General features: G+C 40.1%; 1 long non-coding RNA gene across 1 annotated transcript in view; it reads left to right on the plus strand.

Annotated features, from left to right (window-relative positions):
* LOC309629969 overlaps positions 1-11,974 on the plus strand; it is a 401,911-nt gene extending 389,937 nt beyond the window's left edge. Inside the window, exon 2 of the long non-coding RNA XR_014245338.1 lies at positions 11,334-11,974. This is a non-coding gene — a long non-coding RNA (uncharacterized lncRNA). The remainder of the gene's footprint in view (positions 1-11,333) is intronic.
* Positions 11,975-22,614: the final 10,640 nt, after the last annotated feature.

The raw sequence follows: 22,614 nt of genomic DNA on the forward strand, positions 1-22,614 counted from the left end.
GGCCAAATTAGTGAAGTTATCTCTGTGAATGTCTCCTTTCATGAGAAGGGTGTGTCCTTTCAGGACCCCCTAGTTTCCTATTTCATTGCACATTCCTGACACTAGGAGCTAAGTTACTAAACCATAAAAATGGAAAGCAGAGGAAGAGCACTTTCCATTACTGTGGGGCTGCCTCAAGCTCTTTGATGCATGTTAATCATCAGCTTTCTTTGAATGCCAAAGTCACGCCACACAAATAGAAAGAAGGACCCTGCACACCTTTAATTCAAAATGACACTTCTTTCTTTCTTTTTCATCTTTTTTAAAATATAGGAACGTGCAGATACAAATTCCTGTGGCCTATGCCCACCCCGTTACCCCCTTAGATGGCAACTGTGTCCAGCCAGGGAGGGGTATGGATATAAATGAGAATTTAAAAGATACCAAGAGAGGAGGAATTTTGGCAGGGAAGAATCAGAAAGTGTTGTCTGAGTGGTGACGGTCTGACTCGGCCCTTTGAAAATACTTAGGAGTTACCTAGTTGCAACCAAAGTTTTTGTCTTTTCACACTGTTTTAACTATTTGAGGTAAATGGTCATCTTTCTTCTCCCATCCTCAACACACCACACAGCTTACAATAATATTTCCTGAGGCTGTGAACTCCTCAGTTTTTACAACCCAAGAAGAAGTTTAGCTAGCTGGTAGTTGGAAGACAGATCTACAGGGAGTAAGTAGCATTGGTAATCAGTAGGCCATATCCTCTTCCAGCTACTTTTCACCCACGCCTGGGAAAAAAAAAAATTTAAATTTCCCTTGGAGACACTGTTAAATTATATTTTATTAATTAGTGTCCACTTAAATTTGAATCCATACCCAGGAAAACTAGTTTTGCTCTTAAGTAACACCAATACGTAATGATAATAATATAACAATAATATATAAAAAGTGCTTACATTTATTGGCTTATATATTGCCTTATATATACCTTCCAGAATACTTCATTAATCAATTTTTTTTTGATGACAACATGGAGCTCAGTCATTTTCATAATATTCTGAACTGATGATGAAAACATTCACATTCAAAAGTACGTACTGAGTACTAATTACTGATGATACCAACAAGACTGAACTCACTTGCCTTAAGTGAATAACCACAAAAGAAGTTTCTATTTTCGATGAAGTTTATCTGTTCAACATTTTCCACTTTGTGCTCAAAAGAGAGCGAGCAAAGCCATTTGGGTGTCCGTGTGTAGCTGGAGGATACAGATTCCACTTGTGGAATTGGTCAAGATCAGAGAACGTCTTCCTTTCCTGCGGCTTAGAAACTGAGTTGTTAATATAGTTATGCTGTCTGGCATTTAGATCATGAATTTTGCACAGATCCACATCAAGGAGAAAAGAGGCCCTTTCTATGTTAGATTTGCAGAATAACTTCAGATGTTTTGACTGGAGAGCTACAGAACAGAATGAAAACAGTACAAGTCGTGATCTCCTTTGTTGCCTTCCAGAATCCACCAGGCTCTGTTATTGTTAGTTTTCTATTAGAATAGCATGCTGTGGTCCTTACACAATGTGGTTTGGCTTTATTATTCCCTTTAAGATCGTGTTAATATTTAGTTGACTTTATATTTTGGGAGACCCAGTAATATCTCCTACCAGCATCTTCTATCTAAACTAGAAAGAAAGAGTTGGTGGGAATGACCTTCTTTTTTAAAGAAAAATGGGAATTATTTCATATAAAATTTCTTCATAGAAATGCATGTACATAACCACGGGCAAAGAGTTTTGAGTTTTTTCCTTGCAAGCCCATCCTCACTGTCTGTGAGAGCATCAGAAGTGTCTTAGGACACTTGCTCTATGGGATCACCATGGCACCCACACATCCTTTTGACAAGGGATGCTATACACCCTCTGAAAACTTGTGAGGTTGAGCTACCATCAGCCCCCTCCAGTGAAGTACTCTGGACAGAGCACCTGCAGGCTTGTTGGAAGAAGGATATAGAGTGAAATAGAGGATGAGTTTTGCTCCTCACTGATTTCCTTCATCTCTTCTTGACTACACGGAAGTCCTGTCCCTGAGGAAGCCCATGTTGCGTGCCCAAATGCATCCAGGGAGTCACTTACCTCTAATTTTTCCAGAGAATCTCTTTTCTGGAGTTAATTTTAGCTGTTTCCAGGGATTTATTTGAAAGTCAATATTACTCAAATTTTTCAGATTGTGTGATGATGGCCAGGGAGGTGGTGAGTAGGGTAGAATATGCTTGTATCAGCCAACATCACTGACTTGGAGGGCCACAAAGAGCCCTTCTCCAGATTTTCTACTTTTACTGAAATTAAAAGTTTACTTGGGGACTTCCCTGGTGGCGCAGTGGTTAAGAATCCACCTGTCAATGCAGGGGACACGGGTTTGATCCCTGGTCTGGGAAGATCCCACATGCAATGGAGCAACTAAGCCCATGTGCCACAACTACTGAGCCTGAGCTCTAGAGCCCGTGAGCCACAACTACTGAGCCTGCGTGCTGCAACTACTGAAGCTCGCTCCCCTAGAGCCGGTGCTCCGCAACAAGAGAAGCCACCGCTCTGCAACAAGAGAAGCCACCGCAATGAAAAGCCCGCGCACTGCAACGAAGAGTAGCCCCTGCTTGCTGCAACTAGAGAAAGCCCACTCGCAGCAACAAAGACCCAACGCAGCTGCAAATAAATGAATACATTTATAAAAAAAAAAAGTTTACTTGTCCAAGCTGTGCAATGGTGGGGCCCTCAGATGGCTCTTCCCCCCATCTCACCCTACCTAAAGAGTAGCATCACCAGAAAATTGGCCGTGATGGCCCAGGGCATTCCCTTAAAGCTAGCCTTTCTTCTTTGTGTGCACTCAGAAGATGGGCAGTGCCAACAGTCTGTTTCTTCCCTCATCTCACGGCCCCCCCTTTTTTTGGGTGAAGTGGTCTTCCTGCTGTTCTTTACCAGTATCGCTTGTGTGAACATTATTGGAGTGTATTCATACGTGGTTGTTCTGTTTAGGCCTCACCCTGTGAGTAGGGAGCAGCTTGTCCTCTGAAGGACGTGGTCGTCTGGGTTTCAGTCCCAGGAAAGGGGCCTTGTCTGAGACTGGACACCAGAACACTGGATAACACTGCTCCTATATTTGCTCTCTGGGGTTTCCTCTTTTAGCTGCTGAAATAGTTTGGAATGTGTTCTGAGATGGTAGGTACCAAGATGGCATCCACCACAAGGTGGCAGACACAGGGTTAGGGTGGGATGGGTCCTGAACCCAAGACAATAGGCCATATTTTACAAGCTGGATGGATGATCTGGTTTCTGTCTCAACCTCTTTCCCTTAGTTGTTTAAAACACTTAGTATTTTCTTAAATGCCCTGGACTGGTCTCAGGTGGATATTAAGGGGAAAATTTGGGCAATACCTGGTCTGGAGTGTTAAAAGGGGCAGTACTCCCTTGGATTAGGGTTGTGGTGGCAGCAGGAATTAGGGAGAAATACCCAAGATGGAAAGCTGGGGAGGAGATGAATCTAAGAGTCAATGTCAGGGCCTTGACACTGCCCCCTGCTGGAGAGAATTGTCTCCTCAGGGCTCACATTAGAACAACTGACCAGTGTTTTTGCAGGAAGGGGGCAGCTTCCTAATAGCTTTTTGGTACTTTGTTTCTAGAGTGTTTTGTTGTTGTTGTTGATCTGGCTGGTTTATTTATTTGTTTCAAAGACACAAAGATGCCTAGGTAGAGCTGAGCAACAATTTTCGTCTCAACTAACAGAAAGGCCAGAGGCACCTGTTTGAAGCAAATAGTCTGTATTTAATCTCTAGAGAGAAAGTGAACCCTTGGCTTTATATGATCATCACAAGCAAGGATTTTTCTTTCTTGAAGACAAAATTAAGGAAACAGGTATTTGGAGACTAGGCATTTCACGATACCTATCAAATATCATCTGAAATAATGAAGTTGCAGTACAAATGAATAGATAACTGAGCTTTTTCTCAATATCTACAAATACGACATCAATCACAAGACCACCCCTGCCCAACCCAGCACTTTATGAAAAGTTACCAACGATGGTTAATGTTTAGGCAGACAGAAATGATTCACCAACATGTCCCTATGCCTGTGGTTTGAAGTGAATTCACCACTTAAGTCAACCTAAAATAATTCAGCTGCATAGCACCACCTGTAGGAGAGCTATGTGTGGGTTCTGCACGAAACCATGACCCAGGGAGGTTCTGTTCTTGGAAACCTGATCGTTTATTTTTCTTAACTTCGGAATCAAATGAGTAGAACGTGTTCAGTACTGTTTTGTTTTGTTTTTGAGAACTTAATTATAATAACACTTTCTGGGCATAACACTATGATTCATAGTTTTGGGGCTGAATAGGTCTCAAGTACTCTTAACTGACCAGAAAAAAAAAAAAAAGAACCCACTTACTAATACAGGTATTTACATTTACTGGCTTCTTTCTCTTTAAATTAATTTTTTCTATACTAATTTCCTATAGCTTCAGTGAGACATCGTATTTGACGTTTTCACAAGGTTAGAAACTCTAAGGTGATGGGACCATTTTGGCCTTGCTCACCATCGTAGTCTTATAGTCCTCGCACCTAGCACAGTGCTTTGCAGATAATAATCCCTCAGCAGAAGACAGACAGATGGCCACAAAGCACATGAAAAGATGCTCAACATCACTAATTATTAGAGAAATGAAAATCAGAACTACAATGAGGTATCACCTCACACCACTTAGAATGGGCATCATCAGAAAATCTACAAACAACAAATGCTGGAGAGGGTGTGGAGAAAAGGGAACCCTCTTGCACTGTTGGTGGGAATGTAAATTGATACAGCCACTATGGAGAACAGTATGGAGGTCCTTTAAAAAACAAAAAGTAGAATTACCATATGACCCAGCAATCCCACTACTGGGCATATACCCAGAGAAAACCGTAATTCAAAAAGACACATGCACCCCAATGTTCATTGCAGCACTATTTACAATAGCCAGGTCATGGAAGCAACCTAAATGCCCATCGACAGACGAATGGATAAAGAAGATGTGGTACATATATACAATGGAATATTACTCAGCCATAAAAAGGAACAAAATTGAGTCATTTGTTGAGACGTGGATGGCTCTAGAGACTGTCATACAGAGTGAAGTAAGTCAGAAAGAGAAAAACAAATATCATATATTAACACATGTATGTTGAACCTAGAAAAATGGTACAGATGACCCGGGTTGCAGGGCAGAAGTTGAGACACAGATGTAGAGAACAAACGAATGGACACCAAGGGGGGAAAACTGCGGTGGGGTGGGGATGGTGGTGTGCTGAATTGGGCGATTGGGATTGACATGTATACAGTGATGTGTATAAAACTGATGACTGATTAAAAAATAAATAAATAAATAAATAATAAAATAATCCCTCAGCAGATATTTGCTGAATGAGAGAGTGCACATAACCTCTCCATCTGCCCCTTTTTTAGATATGCCTATAATAGCTTCAGTTCTAATGCCCCTTCTTGTAGACCTACCCCTGACCCTCTAATAAAAAACAACCAAGGAGTGGTTATTCTCTTTCACAGAAACCAGATATTCCCCCTCTAAAGTACTTCTATATTGATTTATTTGTAGTTTATATATATAATGTGTGTCTCAGACATTTGACAGAAAATTCTATGAGGAGGAAGCCCAGGTCTGTTTTGTTCCACACTATAGCACCGTGCCTGGCACAGAGTGGTGCTTAATAGACAGTAGATGACTGGATGGATAAGTGAATGTTATATACCCACATGCATGTCTGCAGTGACAGTTCTGCGCTGGCCCTCTTTTACCCTTGAGCAGCAAAGAACAATTAAAAATACCACAGAGGCCTCCCATGGGGAACTGGCCTGAGGAGCAGGGGTGGGAGCTTCGAGACTAGGGCGGCCCAAAAGCTCGAGAGAGGCTATATTCATCTGTGTTAATCACTGCTGTGTTTACTGAACATGCCTATAAAACATACTGAAGAAGGGTGCCTGAAATTTGCCATGTGGATGAAAGGCTCTTGGTGCTCCAGCCAGGCATCAGGGCTGTGCCTCTGAGGTGGGAGAACCAACTTCAGGACACTGGTCCACAAGAGACCTCCCAGCTCCACGTAATACCAAACGGCGAAGATCTTTCAGAGATCTCCATCTCAACGTCAAGACCCAGCTTCACTCAACGACCAGCAAGCTACAGTGCTGGACACCCTATGCCAAACAAGTAGCAAGACAGGAACACAGCCCCATCCATTAGCAGAGAAACTGCCTAAAATCATAATAAGGGCACAGACACCCCAAAACACACCACCAGACATGGACATGCCCACCAGAAAGACAAGATCCAGCCTCATCCACCAGAACACAGGCACTAGCCCCCTCCACCAGGAAGCCTACACAACCCACTGAACCAACCTTAGCCACTGGAGACAGATACCAAAAACAATGGGAACTACAAACCTGCAGCCTGTGAAAAGGAGACCCCAAACACAGTAAGATAAGCAAAATGAGAAGACAGAAAAACACACAGCAGATGAAGGAGCAGGGTCAAAACACACCAGACCTAACAAATGAAGAGGAAATAGGCACTCTACTTGAAAAAGAATTCAGAATAATGATAGTAAAGATGAACCAAAGTCTTGGAAATAGAATAGAGAAAATGCAAGAAACATTTAACAAGGATGTAGAAGAACTAAAAAGGAACCAAGCAATGATGAAAAACACAATAAATGAAATTAAAAATACTCTAGAAGGGATCAATAGCAGAATAACTGAGGCAGAAGAACAGGTAAGTGGCCTGGAAGGTAAAATAGTGGAAATAACTACTGCAGAGCAGAATAAAGAAAAAAGAATGAAAAGAACTGAGGACAGTCTCAGAGACCTCTGGGACAACATTAAACGCACCAACATTCGAATTATAGGGGTCCCAGAAGAAGAAGAGAAAAAGAAAGGGACTGAGAAAATATTTGAAGAGATTATAGTTGAAAACTTCCCTAATATGGGAAAGGAAATAGTTAATCAAGTCCTGGAAGCACAGAGAGTCCCATACAGCATAAATCCAAGGAGAAACACACCAAGACACATATTAATCAAACTGTCAAAAATTAAATATAAAGAAAACATATTAAAAGCAGCAAGCGAAAAACAACAAATAACACACAAGGGAATCCCCATAAGGTTAACAGCTGATCTTTCAGCAGAAACTCTGCAAGCCAGAAGGGAGTGGCAGGATATACTTAAAGTGATGAAGGAGAAAAACCTACAACCAAGATTACTCTACCCAGCAAGGATCTCATTCAGATTTGATGGAGAAATTAAAACCTTTACAGACAAGCAAAAGCTGAGAGAGTTCAGCACCACCAAACCAGCTTTACAACAAATGCTAAAGGAACTTCTCTAGGCAAGAAACACAAGAGAAGGAAAACACCTACAATAACAAACCCAAAACATTTAAGAAAATGGGAATAGGAACATACATATCAATAATTACCTTAAATGTAAATGGATTAAATGTTCCCACCAAAAGACACAGACTGGGTGAATGGATACAAAAACAAGACCCGTATATATGCTGTCTACAAGAGACCCACTTCAGACCTAGGGACACATACAGACTGAAAGTGAGGGGATGGAAAAAGATATTCCATGCAAATGGAAATCAAAAGAAAGCTGGAGTAGCAATTCTCATATCAGACAAAATAGAATTTTTTTTAAAAAATTTTATTTATTTATTTGTTTGTTTATTTATGGCTGTGTTGGGTTGTTTCTGTGCGAGGGCTTTCTCTAGTTGTGGCAAGCGGGGGCCACTCTTCATCGCGGTGCATAGGCCTTTCACTGTCACGGCCTCTCTTGTTGCGGGGCACAGGCTCCAGACGTGCAGGCTCAGTAGCTCTGGCTCACGGGCCTAGTTGCTCCGCGGCATGTGGGATCTTCCCAGACCAGGGCTCGAATCCATGTCCCCTGCATTGGCAGGCAGATTCTCAACCACCGCACCACCAGGGAAGCCCCAAAATAGACTTTAAAATAAAGACTATTACAAGAGACAAAGAAGGACACTATATATGATCAAGGGATCGAGCCAAGAAGAAGGTATAACAATTGTAAATATTTATGCACCCAACATAGGAGCACCTCAATACATAAGGCAAATACTAACAGCCATAAAAGGGAAAATCGACAGTAACACAATCATAGTAGGGGACTTTAACACCCCACTTTCACCAATGGACAGATCATCCAAAATGAAAATAAATAAGGAAACACATGCTTTAAATGGTACATTAAACAAGATGGACTTAATTGATATTTACAGGACATTCCACCCAAAAACAACAGAATACACATTTTTCTCAAGTGCTCATGGAACATTCTCCAGGATAGATCATATCTTGGGTCACAAATCAAGCCTTGGTAAATTTAAGAAAATTGAAATCGTATCAAGTATCTTTGCCGACCACAATGCTATGAGACGAGATATCAATTACAGGAAAAGATCTGTAGAAAATACAAACACATGGAGGCTACACAATACACTACTTAATAACGAAGTGGTCACTGAAGAAATCAAAGGGGAAATCAAAAAATACCTAGAAACAAATGACAATGGAGACACGACGATCCAAAACCTATGGGATGCAGCAAAAGCAGCTCTAAGAGGGAAGTTTATAGCAATACAAGCCTACATCAAGAAACAGGAAACATCTCGAATAAACAACCTAACCTTGCACCTAAAGCAATTAGAGAAAGAAGAACAAAAAAACCCCAAAGCCAGCAGAAGGAAAGAAATCATAAAGATCAGATCAGAAATAAATGAAAAAGAAATGAAGGAAACGATAGCAAAGATCAATAAAACTAAAAGCTGGTTCTTTGAGAAGATAAACAAAATTGATAAACCATTAGCCAGACTCATCAAGAGAAAAAGGGAGAAGACTCAAATCAATAGAATTAGAAATGAAAAAGGAGAAGTGACAACTGACACTGCAGAAATACAAACGATCATGAGAGATTAATACAAGCAACTCTATGCCAATAAAATGAACAACCTGGAAGAAATGGACAGATTCTTAGAAATGCACAACCTGCCAAGACTGAACCAGGAAGAAACAGAAAATATGAACAGACCAATCACAAGCACTGAAATTGAAACTGTGATTAAAAATCTTCCAACAAACAAAAGCCCAGGACCAGATGGCTTCACAGGCGAATTCTATCAAACATTTAGAGAAGAGCTAACACCTATCCTTCTCAAACTCTTCCAAAATATTGCAGAGGGAGGAACACTCCTCAACTCATTCTACGAGGCCACCATCACCCTGATACCAAAACCAGACAAAGATGTCACAAAGAAAGAAAACTACAGGCCAATATCACTGATGAACATAGATGCAAAAATCCTCAACAAAATACTAGCAAACAGAATCCAACAACACATTAAAAGGTTCATACACCATGATCAAGTGGGGTTTATTCCAGGAATGCAAGGATTCTTCAATATACGCAAATCAATCAACGTGATACACCATTTTAACAAATTGAAGGAGAAAAACCATATGATCATCTCAATAGATGCAGAGAAAGCTTTTGACAAAATTCAACACCCATTTATGATAAAAGCCCTGAAGAAAGCAGGCATAGAGGGAACTTTCCTCAACATAATAAAGGCCATATATGACAAACCCACAGCCAACATTGTCCTCAATGGTGAAAAACTGAAACCATTTCCACTAAGATCAGGAACAAGACAAGGTTGCCCCCTCTCACCACTATTATTCAACATAGTTTTGGAAGTGTTAGCCACAGCAATCAGAGAAGAAAAAGAAATAAAAGGAATCCAAACCGGAAAAGAAGAAGTAAAGCTGTCAGTGTGCAGATGACATGATACTATACATAGAGAATCCTAAAGATGCTACCAGAAAACTACTAGAGCTAATCAATGAATTTGGTAAAGTAGTAGGATACAAAATTAATGCACAGAAATCTCTTGCATTCCTATACACTAATGATGAAAAATCTGAAAGTGAAATTAAGAAAACACTTCCGTTTACCATTGCAACAAAAAGAATAAAATATCTAGGAATAAACCTACCTAAGGAGACAAAAGACCTGTATGCAGAAAATTATAAGACACTGATGAAAGAAATTAAAGATGATACAAATAGATGGAGAGATATACCATGTTCTTGGATTGGAAGAATCAACATTGTGAAAATGACTCTACTACCCAAAGCAATCTACAGATTCAATGCAATCCCTATCAAACTACCACTGGCATTTTTCACAGAGCTAGAACAAAAAATTTCACAATTTGTATGAACAGAAAAAAGACCCCGAATAGCCAAAGCAATCTTGAGAACGAAAAATGGAGCTGGAGGAATCAGGCTCCCTGACTTCAGACTATATTACAAAGCTACAGTAATCAAGACAGTTTGGTACTGGCACAAAAACAGAAACATAGATCAATGGAACAGGATAGAAAGCCCAGAGATAAACCCACACACATATGGTCACCTTATCTTTGATAAAGGAGGCAAGCATATACAGTGGAGAAAAGACAGCCCCTTCAATAAGTGGTGCTGTGAAAACTGGACAGGTACATGTAAAAGTATGAAATTAGAACACTCCCTAACACCATACACGAAAATAAACTCAAAATGCATTAAAGACCTAAATGTAAGGCCAGACACTATCAAACTCTTAGAGGAAAACATAGGCAGAACACTGTATGACATAAATCACAGCAAGATCCTTTTTGACCCAGCTCCTAGAGAAATGGAAATAAAAACAAAAATAAACAAATGGGATCTAATGAAACTTAAAAGCTTCTGCACCTCAAAGGAAACCATAAACAAGACCAAAAAGACAACCCTCAGAATGGGAGAAAATATTTGCAAATGAAGCAACTGACAAAGGATTCATCTCCAAGACTTACAAGCAGCTCATGCAGCTCAATAACAAAAAAACAAACAACCCAATCCAAAAATGGGCAGAAGACCTAAATAAACATTTCTCCAAAGAAGATATACAGATTGCCAACAGACACATGAAAGAATGCTCAACATCATTAATCATTAGAGAAATGCAAATCAAAACTACAATGAGATATCATCTCACACCGGTCAGAATGGCCATCATCAAAAAATCTAGAAACAATAAATGCTGGAAAGGGTGTGGAGAAAAGGGAACACTCTTGCACTGTTGCTGGGAATGTAAATTAATACAGCCACTATGGAGAACAGTATGGAGGTTCCTTAAAAAACTAAAAATAGAACTACCATATGACCCAGCAATCCCACTACTGGGCATATACCCTGAGAAAACCATAATTCAAAAAGAGTCATGTACCAAAATGTTCATTGCAGCTCTATTTACAATAGCCAGGACATGGAAGCAACCTAAGTGTCCATCATTGGATGAATGGATAAAGAAGATGTGGCACATATATACAATGGAATATTACTCAGCCATAAAAAGAAATGAAATGGAGGTATTTGTAATGAGGTGGATGGAGTTAGAGTCTGTCATACAGAGTGAAGTAAGTCAGAAAGAGAAAAACAAATACAGTATGCTAACACATATATATGGAATCTAAGGGGAAAAAAAAAAGGTCATGAAGAACCTAGTGGCAAGACGGGAATAAAGACACAGACCTACTAGAGAATGGACTTGAGGATATGGGGAGGGAGAAGGGTAAGATGTGACAGGGTGAGAGAGTGGCATGGACATATATACACTACCAAATGTAAAATAGATAGCTAGTGGGAAGCAGCTGCATAGCACAGGGAGATCAGCTCGGTGCTTTGTGACCACCTAGAGGGGTGGGATAGGGAGGGTGGGAGGGAGGGAGACGCAAGAGGGAAGAGATATGGGAACATATGTATATTTATAACTGATTCACTTTGTTATAAAGCAGAAACTAACACACCATTGTAAAGCAATTATACTCCAATGAAGATGTTAAAAAAAAAAAAAGAATACCACAGAGAATGGCCATAAGCACCTCTTATCTCAGCAAATGGTTAGAGATGGAGGGACCAAAAAGCATAGATTTTATCATACAGTAAATGTTAACTCCAGGGTTATCAGTTTCAGGAGAGAGAATTTCTCTGTTTCAATATATTATAATATGGTCTGAGACAGACCTAAGTGCAGTTCTGGCTCTAATAACAAACTGTGTGATCTTGCGCAAGTTGCACAACTTTTCTGAACCTCTTTTCTTAATATGTAAATTTGAAACACAAGTAGTACTTACTTCTCATGGTTATTTAGACAATTAAACAAGATAATGTATGTATATAGTTGAGTGCCTGGCACAGAATAAGGAATAACTACTCAATAAAATTATTATTAAATTAAGAATAACATTTGAAGTCCATCAGTGGGCTAGCAGTGTCCCAGGACTCAATTAGGTTGTAATTAAATGTATTAAACAATGTCTTATGTTCAACTTCAGTGAAAGGAATTATTGCTTTGCTTTTAATGGCTATAAAATTTTACTTAGCTAAATAATGGAATCAGATGAATTCCCTACAGTCAAATCTGGATTTAGTAAGATCTGGAAGGTTATAAGGCACACTGTCACTGTGGATTAAAACATCTCTGCACCCCCAGTATTATAGTTACTTAATAGTATGCTATAGGACCTTTTAAAATTTCTTTGATAAGAAGAAAAATCCAACCACAAAAATAAGAGTTTGAAAGACGCCAATATCCACCAAACTGTGATATAAGAAATATCCCATGGTAAAAATAATTATGTAAATATCCTTTTTTAATCTTTTGTCAAAAGTATATTGCAAATATATTATACTTTTTCCTTATTGGGAAATAAATATAATCTTTGACTCTAAATGTTTAAAAATGTTCAGTCTTATTGACATGACACAATTATATATATATGTGTGTGTGTGTATATATATGGCAATTTAGGTAAATTCCAGTGACAGGTAACACCTAAATTACAGGAACCAGAAACCTAATTATTTCAAATCAAATAAACTTGCCAACCAGTCACTCATTTCAAGGGAACAAAGGCAATGGTTTTTTTAAAATACCTTATATTAATAGTTCTGTTATAATCTCCATTAAATTATATCAGAGTTCTTCTACATCACAAAGACTGCAAAAGCTGGACATTTATTTGTTTATCAAATGCAAAAAATGCATGCTCCCTGCCTAATCCATGACTATGTGTTTATGTGGGGATCAATGGAGACTCTTACACTACAACAGTCAGCCTGCAATTTTCTCATCACTCTTCAATTTGGATACAAAAAAATACAATTCAGAAAAAAATTCTCACATTTCAGACCTTACGGTAGATGTGGGTGGTATACTGTAGAATAGTTTTTCTCCATGTTATTCATGCCATCAAGTATTTGACAGGATAAAGACTTTAGCAATCCACTAATCTCTTGTGTTCATCATCTCTTTCTTATTTAAGGGGTTGGCTGTGTGTGTGTTTAAGAGGAAAGGGTTTGGGCATTATAATTCCAGCTCACAGCTTCTGAGGCATGTTGGAGAAACCACCGCACCGTGCTCTTCCTTTCTATCTCTGGAACATCAAATAAGAACGCTGTTTTCAGGGATGGCAGAAGGTAATGATACCAATTGCTGCCTTTATCGTTACCATATTTGCTGCTGTCCACACCCTATCTTTTTGTAAAGGGTTGTTAACTTAAGACATGGGCAAGAGTGACAGTAAAATATTGCATTTTTAGATTAGGAAGATCTCCTTGCTTGAACTTGATTGTATTTTCATTCCATTCAAAACAATGCCAAGCAAATACTAACCCTTAAAAATTGTATATTAATGTGATTTCTGAGACTCTTTAATATTGGGTAAGTTTATGTTTGCACATCTCTCTTGCATAATCAGTCTCTCTCTATTTCACACACATACACACACACACACACACACACACACACACAGTTTCCCATTGGCACACCCATCTAAAAACAAAACAGAAAGAACAGCATAATGCTCTTCAGATAATTCTCCATGTCTTCTTGCTTCATCCCAACAAAACTCATGGAAAGAGCTGTTTATATTTTATATCTCCACTTCCTCATCACTCTTTCCCTACCCAACCTGCTTCATCCTGGCTTTCATCCCCATCAGTCCATTAAATCGGCCCTTATCAAAGTCACCAGTAACTTGTACAATAAACTGTATCTGAACAAAGCAATTTGCCAACTTCCATTCTCATCTTACTGTGTCTGTCAGTAGCAGCTGACCTTGCTGAACACTCTCTTCTTTTTAAATACACCCTCCTTGAAACACTCTTCTTTGGCTTCTGTGACACCATTCTCCTGGTTTTCCCAACTCAGGGAAAGCCCTGTCGCATCTCCATTGTTGGTTGCTCCTTTTCTACCAGACATGTAGGAGGGCCCAGGGCTCCGATCACAGCAAGCTCCTCTAGCTGCCTGCTCTCCCAGTTCCACGGCGTTAATACCTCCATACACCAACACATCTCAAATATGTATCTCTGGACCAGCTCTAGATTATTTATCCAACCGCCTACTCAACATCTCCACTTGGATGTCTAAGAGGTACAGAGAAGAAGGAGACATAAGGACCAAGTGACATTCCCATCTCTGTAGATAAGAGGGACCTTAGTTAACTTCTTTCTCAAAGAGAGGAAGCTCAAGTGAATTCTTGAGATGAAGTCATTGTACTACATTCTCAAATTTAGGACAAATATCAGGGCCAAGAACACTTCAAATAGTTGTAAATATACTTGTACTCCACTCTCCCCTCTGTCTTTCCTCCATCTCCCCTTCAACTTTAGCTGGTAAGACCCATGTACTTCTCAGACTAATATTGGATGGTTCAACTCTTCAAACTCTATGTGCCTAAAGAAACCATTAACCCCACTCTTCCAATGATCCCAGCATCAAACCTCTCAACATAATTTCCCCTCACTCCTATTCATGAGACAAAAATAGTGAATATTGACACCATCCTAAAGGACTCCTCTCAAATGATCCATTTTTATATCAATCAGGAATTTTAAACACATGTGAGAATAAAAGGTTACACTTCTAGAGAAAGATCTAATTCTGTATTTCTTTTCTTATATCCAGTGATTGTTTCTGTCATCACAATTATTTTAAAAGTATCTGGGATTTAGTGCTTCAAAGGAACTCACTCTTCCAGATTCAGACATAGTATTCCAAATGGTACTTATTCATATTCTCCTCCCAATCCCATGACCACCCAAAAAGAATACTTAGTCTGTAAAGTGGTAGGGAGAGTCCTTTCCACCTCTCCTCATATTGCAGCCTTGTTCATAGAAGAAACTTCCATCCATCCTCTCACACGTCCATAACTCATTTTTCCTTAGTGGAACAGAAATGCCTAATCTTACTGGGAAGAGCCTAACATTCACTGGGTCACCTTTTACTAGTGGGTGGTGTCGCTGTGCTCTCAGTTGCCGCATGTCCCTCTTGCCGTTGGGGGTAGTGACTCTTGTTGGCAGCACACTTAGGCAGGGACATGGCCATAGTTTTAGCCTGTTGTCGCCAGTTTCTGAAGAGCTGCAGGCCCAGCCATTTCCAATTCAGGGAAGGAGGACATAAGATGGTCCAAGTTGGTCTCAGGCCTAAGCTACATTCTTGGATGCAAGCTTACCAGGAACCCTGCTTTTAGGGGATTGTCCATACTTGGCCAAATTCATAAAGCAGTACTTCCAGTTCCATGTGGCTGTCAACCATTGGGCGCCCACACTACCAGTAAGAACCCCTGGAGGAGAAGAGGTGAAGCGCCCCAAACTCCTAACATAGTAATTGAAGCAATCTCGAAACTAAAAGCAGCATTGCAGTTGTATCAGTTTACTGTTACTGCCATACCAAATTACCACAAATTTACCCATTTGTTGTCTCACAGTTCTGTAGGTCAGAAGTCTGGCACAGCATGCATGGTTCAGCTGATTCTCTACTTAGGACCTCACAAAACTGAAGTCAAGGTATTGGCAGAGTTGCCTTCCTTTGTGGAGGCTCTGTGCATGAATCCATTTCCAAACTCATTCAAGTTGTTGGCAGAATTTAGTTCCATAAAGTTGTAGGACTGAGATCCCTGTTGCCTTGTTGGCTGTCATCTGGCAGTTGTTCTCAGCATCTAGAGGCCACCCATATTTCTTATCTAATGGCCCCCTTCTTCCATCTTCAAAGCAACAGTGGCAGGTAGAATCCTTCTCATACTTTGAATCTCTATAACCTCCCTTTTGCCTCACATTTCCTCTGCTTCATCTTTCTGCCTTCTTCTTCTTAAGGGTGCAGGTGATTAAATTGGGCCCATCTGGATGATCCAGGATAATCACCCTACTTTAAGATCAGCTGATTAGTAACCTTAATTCCATCTGCAAAGTCCATTCACAGAAGTACCTAAATTAGTGTTTGGTTGAATAACCAAGGGATGGAAAGCTTGGGGGGGACACCTTTACAATTATCCCTGCCACATAGTGCATCTATTTTTCAGTTACGACTCTCAGCACCTGTCACATCCTCAGTTCTGGCTAAATTTTCACTTTTGCCCCAAATGTCCCGGCATTAAATTTTGCTCATTAAATTCCTCTGCTCAAGGGTCAGCCCCTTTCTAGCACTGTCTAACTGTGTATCATTGGGAAAGTCCCTAAACCTCTCTGAGTCTCACTTTCCTTGTATATAATAGAGATTTCCTACTCTACAGTATTATTCCAAGCATTAAATGAAAATGTATTGAGTAAATTTTGAAAACTATAAAATGAAGTACAAATGTTCATTGTATTACATTATGTTCTGAATATATTTTAAAAAACAGAATGGAGAGTTTTTAAAAAGTGACAGAAGACAGCTAAGAACAATAACTGAGTGTTAATCTAAACTAGTATATATTTGTTTTGATATGGTGATTTCTAAACCTCATTGGAACTGAAGTCAGAAAACATGGGCTAGAGTCCACTCATTAGCTGGATGACCTTGGTCACATCATTAATTTCTCTAGGTCTTTTTTTATCCCCTCATCTGTGAGATTAAAGTGTTTAACAAAAGGACCTCCAATATCCCATTCAGCTCTGAAATTCTATGCTTTTATTTTATACTCTTTCTTCAAGGTGTACTAAGAATCAGAGTTGCAAGAAGCAATCTATTTATAGTCAGCTCTTCACAAGATGACTGTAAAAATGCCTGAGACAAGCTCATAATACTGGGACTAGAAATCTCTTCTAGCATAACCTGAAATATGCCTCTATATCCCAACAGGACTTTCAGTCCTTTATCATTATAATCAAGCATTTCTTTAACACTCAATTCCAAAATATTCAGCTAATGAACAGTTTTGGTTTAAAAATTCATATTATTTAATTGACTAGATGCTATTATGTTTCAGGGAGATATTAAAGATGTTGCACCAATAAAAATTTGTCCTTGAATTCTGTTTCTAAAAGAAAAATCAAGCAGGAACATAAACTCTAATTCAATATTTGTGAACTTAGGGATTTCTCCAATTTTGCAGAATTTCTACATTCAGTAATAACTTAAATGGTAAAATTTGCCTTTTCTCTCCCTAAGAATTCTGTTTTTATTCCAAACAAACCATGAAGATTAAGCTACATATCTTCAGTTATTGTCTCTTGAGTCACTAATGCATGCATTCAATTTGTTGAGCGTTCATCTATTCTGTGCCTCCAATCTGGAATAAAGACTATTTTTATAAATTTTAGTTTTGAACTTTAAAAAGGCATCATGTTCCTCAAACTCCCTTTTGGTGGGTTTTCCAACGACAGGACACTCATATCCATTATAGTGCTGGTGCAGAGCTTGAAGAGAACAGGATTGTGAATTTTCAAATGCCTTTGCATTCGAGAGGCACCTTGGAGAGCCCTGCTCCCTACAGGGGCCAGGCTAGAGGCAGAGAAACGACAACGCTGGCAGAGTGTGAGCACAAGTCCTTGTCATATTTGAGTTAGTGCTTTTTAAGGGGGAAAAAAAAGAGTGATTTTGACCACACTGTGGTGGTCAACCAGCCTTCGCTTAAAGAAAATAATTTTCTTTGCCATCGTAATCACCTAGGTTGCTGGAGCTGGCTGGGATTGAAGTCTCACAAGATGCACGTGGCGTGCAGTGTACGGAGCTATAATGGGTTGCGTGCGTGTGATGGGTTCAGCCCCATGGATCAGGAGCAGCGTTGCAGTGGAAATGTTAGGCTGAGCAAGGCAGGAGCGCCGGTGGGCTCACACGCTCCACTTGCAGTTTCTTATCCAGAAGATGGCAGTTTGACTGGGGGCTGGACACAGCAGAGAGAGAGAGAGAGAGAGAAACAAACACACACACACACACACACACACACACACACACACAAACACACAGAGAAAAGAAGACAAGAGGGAAGCTGGGACTGAAAAAAGGAGGAAGAGATGGGTGCAAAGGTAGTAAGATAATTGCAGACCTTGAATTTGTTATTGGAGTTGCAAGAAAAGAAGGAGAAAAAAGTGAAACATAGGATAGGACACTCGTTGATTCATTGATTATTCATTCAACAAATTGAGCACCAGCTTTGTGCTCAGTACTGTGCTAGTCGTTGAGGACACACCAGTGGACAGACACACTCCTTGCCCTTGAGGAACTTATATATAGTCTGCTAGGAAGGCCACTCTCAGAAGTGCGTTCAAGGGCTCAATATATATGCCTAGCCTGGCTCAGAGAGAAACTTAGCTGACCAGGTGGGGTCCTCCAAGAATGCCCAAAAAGTGTTCCTGTGAGTAATGGGTGCTCCTCCCCTGAGCATAAGGCACTCCTGGTAGGCCTGCCTCACTGGGGTCTTTAACTGCCGAAGCTATGGTTTGAGGAAGCACTTTTCAATTTTCACAGCTTGGAAGACTATTGGCAAACCACAGTTCATGGCTATTTCTACTAGCAGACTTGAATGTGTCAGGGAAAGGACAATTATAGGGTGACATATACGTTATCCTTGAATGGAGTTGGAATAGTTTTGTAGGATACTCAAAGTATTTAGTCCTCTGTTATAAGGATGGGTGAGAGCGAAGCAGGACAAATTGGGAAGTAAGCTTTGGTGATCAGTTCCTCATGGTACTCTCCAAACACTCCCCTTCAACTGTCTCGACCATATGGTGCCATATGGTGCGCTGTCCTGGATCAGACATCCTTTCCGCAATACCAGCCTTACGTGTCCTGTATCTCAGTTCCAGGTCTTGCTAGGCAATAGGAAGCATCAAATAAACTTACTCATCCTGCACTGTCATTAGCAGACACTGGGCTTGGAGTAAGGTCTCCCTTTACCAGGTGACGTTAATCCCTCTGTGGGCTATATAAGTTAGTAATGGGGGATTTTGGACACTCAGCCAGGACCAGGGAAAGGGTACGGGCTTTGGGCTCTACTCAATTCTTGGCTTATTCTAAAAATTCATAAATCTACAGGGGAAGGTTCTGATGTGTTCACTGGGAGAAAAGGTGGAGGCATCTGGGGGCAGTTCTGGAAGCTTCTCTTTCTTCACACATGAAAAATCATTACTTAAGTCTTTTGAGTAGAAACTCTAACAGCTTAAAAGCAAATTCTGACTTGAATTGAAACATGTTTTTCATTCTAAAACTGGGAAAGCGTGCCTCATCTGTAATCATTTTTGTCAGATCCCCCCGCATCAAAAAGTGTGGCTTTTTCCACCAGTCCCTGGATGAAAAGTGCTTTGAGTTTGAGAACCAACCCCTACCCCTTTTCTTTCACTATTTTGCCTTAAGCCTCCCCAAGAACCATTAAAAGGGGCAAACATCTGCTGCCCCTGTTGTTGGACTCCCAGTGATGGACTTGAAGGAGGGTGGCTAAAAGAATCCCAAGGTTATTCCTCTAATCACTCCTTGTTTAGGAAATAAAGTTTTACTTATTTATTGGTTTTTTTTTTTTTTGGTCTTTTTTTCAAATGGAAAGATAGGAAATGGACATTTGAAATACTATTTAGCATTTATCTTTATAAATATATTTATCTACATGTATATGTTAAATTTATTTAGAGATTATTTTAATGACAATTTATGGGGTGTTTTACCATTCCCAAGGTCCTTCATACACATGTTCTCATTAGACCCTTATAGTAGCTCTATAGGAGCAGCCCCATTATTGCCTTTTTTTTTTTCCTCCAGAAGAAAAGAAGGAAAGGTTCAAGTACATGCTCCCTGGATTGTGCCAGTCACTCAAAAATATTCTATGCATATGTATATTCAAATACGTGTGCTTTCATATAACTCTTACAACAGCGCTGTAAAGTAGGTATTATTTGTATACAGGATCCAAAGCCCTTGTACTTTGGTTTTTTGGACCTAAAATTCCAGTGTTCTTGCTCCTACCCCAACCTTCCCCACTGAAGGCCAACCTTGTTTGTTCTGGCCCTGGTGGCTGTTTCGTCTCAAAGTACCACTAACCTCTGTCTGTAGAAACAGCTGGCTTTGTTCCCAGTCATGGTCATAGAGTGTCTGCTTGGGAGGCACATTCGGTCAATATGGCAGATTCTCCCACTTAATAAGGAACTGGGAGGATGCCTCACCTATAGCACCACCCCCCTGGCCCCTGCCGCCCCGAGCCTGACGTGGAAGGGTGCTGCTTGATCCCTCTCTTACCAAAGGCAGACATTTTGCTGCTTTTACCCATACGCAATCAATTATTGCTTACTGCTCCCCCATCACCTCGAGTGCATTTCTTTAAAGTCATTTCATTCTGCCCCCAGACCTGGGAACCATAGGCCTGGGACTGTGAATTTCTGAGTCACTCCTTTATGTCATTCTGCCTGCTTCACTCTACTCAGTAAAATGTAGATTTTTGTCCCCACCACACACACACACACCACACACACACACACACACACACACATCTCCTTCCCCCCTCCCCTCCCACCTTTTTTTTTTTTTAACCTAGAAATGTTGGCTCCAGTAGGGTAGAAGGCAAGGGATGTAAGGGGGGAAAAATCAATGTCAGCCTCTGGCTATCATTTAAACACAGAACCAACTTCTGTGGACATCTGCTATTCTCAGGCTAAATTATGGTGTTAAAAGACTTGAAATTGAAGAAAGTACATTACAAAATATGTTTTATAAGCAATACTTTTGTGATTCCAATATTTTAAAAACATATATCTCTTATTTCTTGTCTCATCCTCTAAACTAGGAATAGTGTAAGCTAACTAAAAAACTCATATAAACCCCATCTGTGTTAAAATACAGTAGCCCATTTCAAAGGCTGCACAAGTAAAACCATTTTGCTTTTTAAATTTTCACCATTTTTAAACAAACTCTTGCCAATGTTGTCAATTTTAGTCTTCACTGAACATTTCAACATGGCGCCCAGAGGGCGCTTTCGAAGCTGACAACCATTTCCTATTTGTCAGGAACAAGAGGGAGGGGTTTTAAAGAAAACAAGGTCTCCCCCTTTCAGAGGTAGAAATAATAATAAAAATGACTCCACAGTCCAAAGGGCTGACAAGGAATCATATCCAAGAACAGGCAGTGAGGACCTAACAGGTCATGACAGCTCAGATATAGAAGTTATCTCCCCACAGTAGGGGTGGCCTCATTACCCACTTCTGGTCTAGTTTTGCTGCAACAGCCATGAGTGATGAGGCCACCCTTATCTCACAGAGACGAAGACCATATTCTCCAACGCTGTGACATGTTCTTTCTGTGTAACCACTTATGGCATAGATTTCATTTCTCAGCTACACACACGTGCATCACACACACACACACACACACACACAGCAGAATAAGAAAGAACTGCCTGTCTTTAAGTGACGTTCAAAGATGAATGTGACACTACTGACAGATTAAAAGAGAAATCTTCCCCCCGACACTGTAGGCACCTGAATGACTTTCAAGAAAACCAAATTTCTTTTCTCTATTAATATGGTTTTCATACCGATTTAGCTCCCTATGCCAAAACATTTTAGAGATGGTAGCAGTACATATTAAAAACCAAAAAAGTGACACCCCTGTCACTTTTTTTTTTTCACTTTGTCTGTGAAGGGGAAAGCAAGCAGTTTCCTTGTCTAGAAAGTTCCAGTGCACTGGGTTGTCTCTGCCCCGTGAGCCACCCATGTCACAAAGCTGACAAAATGCACATTCTCAGGTCGGTTCTCTTCTAAAGCAGGGCTCCTGATGGGAGGCCCTGGTGACATGAAGAATGTGTAAGTCTTAGCCCTGCTTAAATCAACCAATTGTTCTATACTGTGCTTTCTCTTTTCGGTTTTAAATTATTTATTAAAAGCCACAACGCCTGTTAGGGCAACCTCATCAGGATGGAGAACATGGATTCAGTGACTTGTGCATAAAATCTGCAACTCAAATGAAAACTGTGGGGAAACTTCAAACACTGACAGAAGAGGACGAACTCAGAAGTGAGGTGTTCCCCTTTCAGATTTTAGTTCAGAAGAAGAAAAAGCTTGTAAATATTTTGGTTTTATTCTCCAAAATTTTTTTCTCTTTTAAAGGTAAACTGCTCTTAGAAATCCCCAATTTGGCTTTCCTCATAAAAATTCAGGGAACCCTGCTTAGGGTTAGTTTTGTCCCTCCTTTAGGAGGTGCATGTGGGTTGGTTGGGAGATGAAGAAGGGCTAGCCGCTCTCTTTTTCTTTGCTT

Source organism: Balaenoptera borealis, assembly GCF_965194805.1.
Source record: "Balaenoptera borealis genome assembly, chromosome: 5".
Lineage (NCBI taxonomy): Eukaryota > Metazoa > Chordata > Mammalia > Artiodactyla > Balaenopteridae > Balaenoptera > Balaenoptera borealis.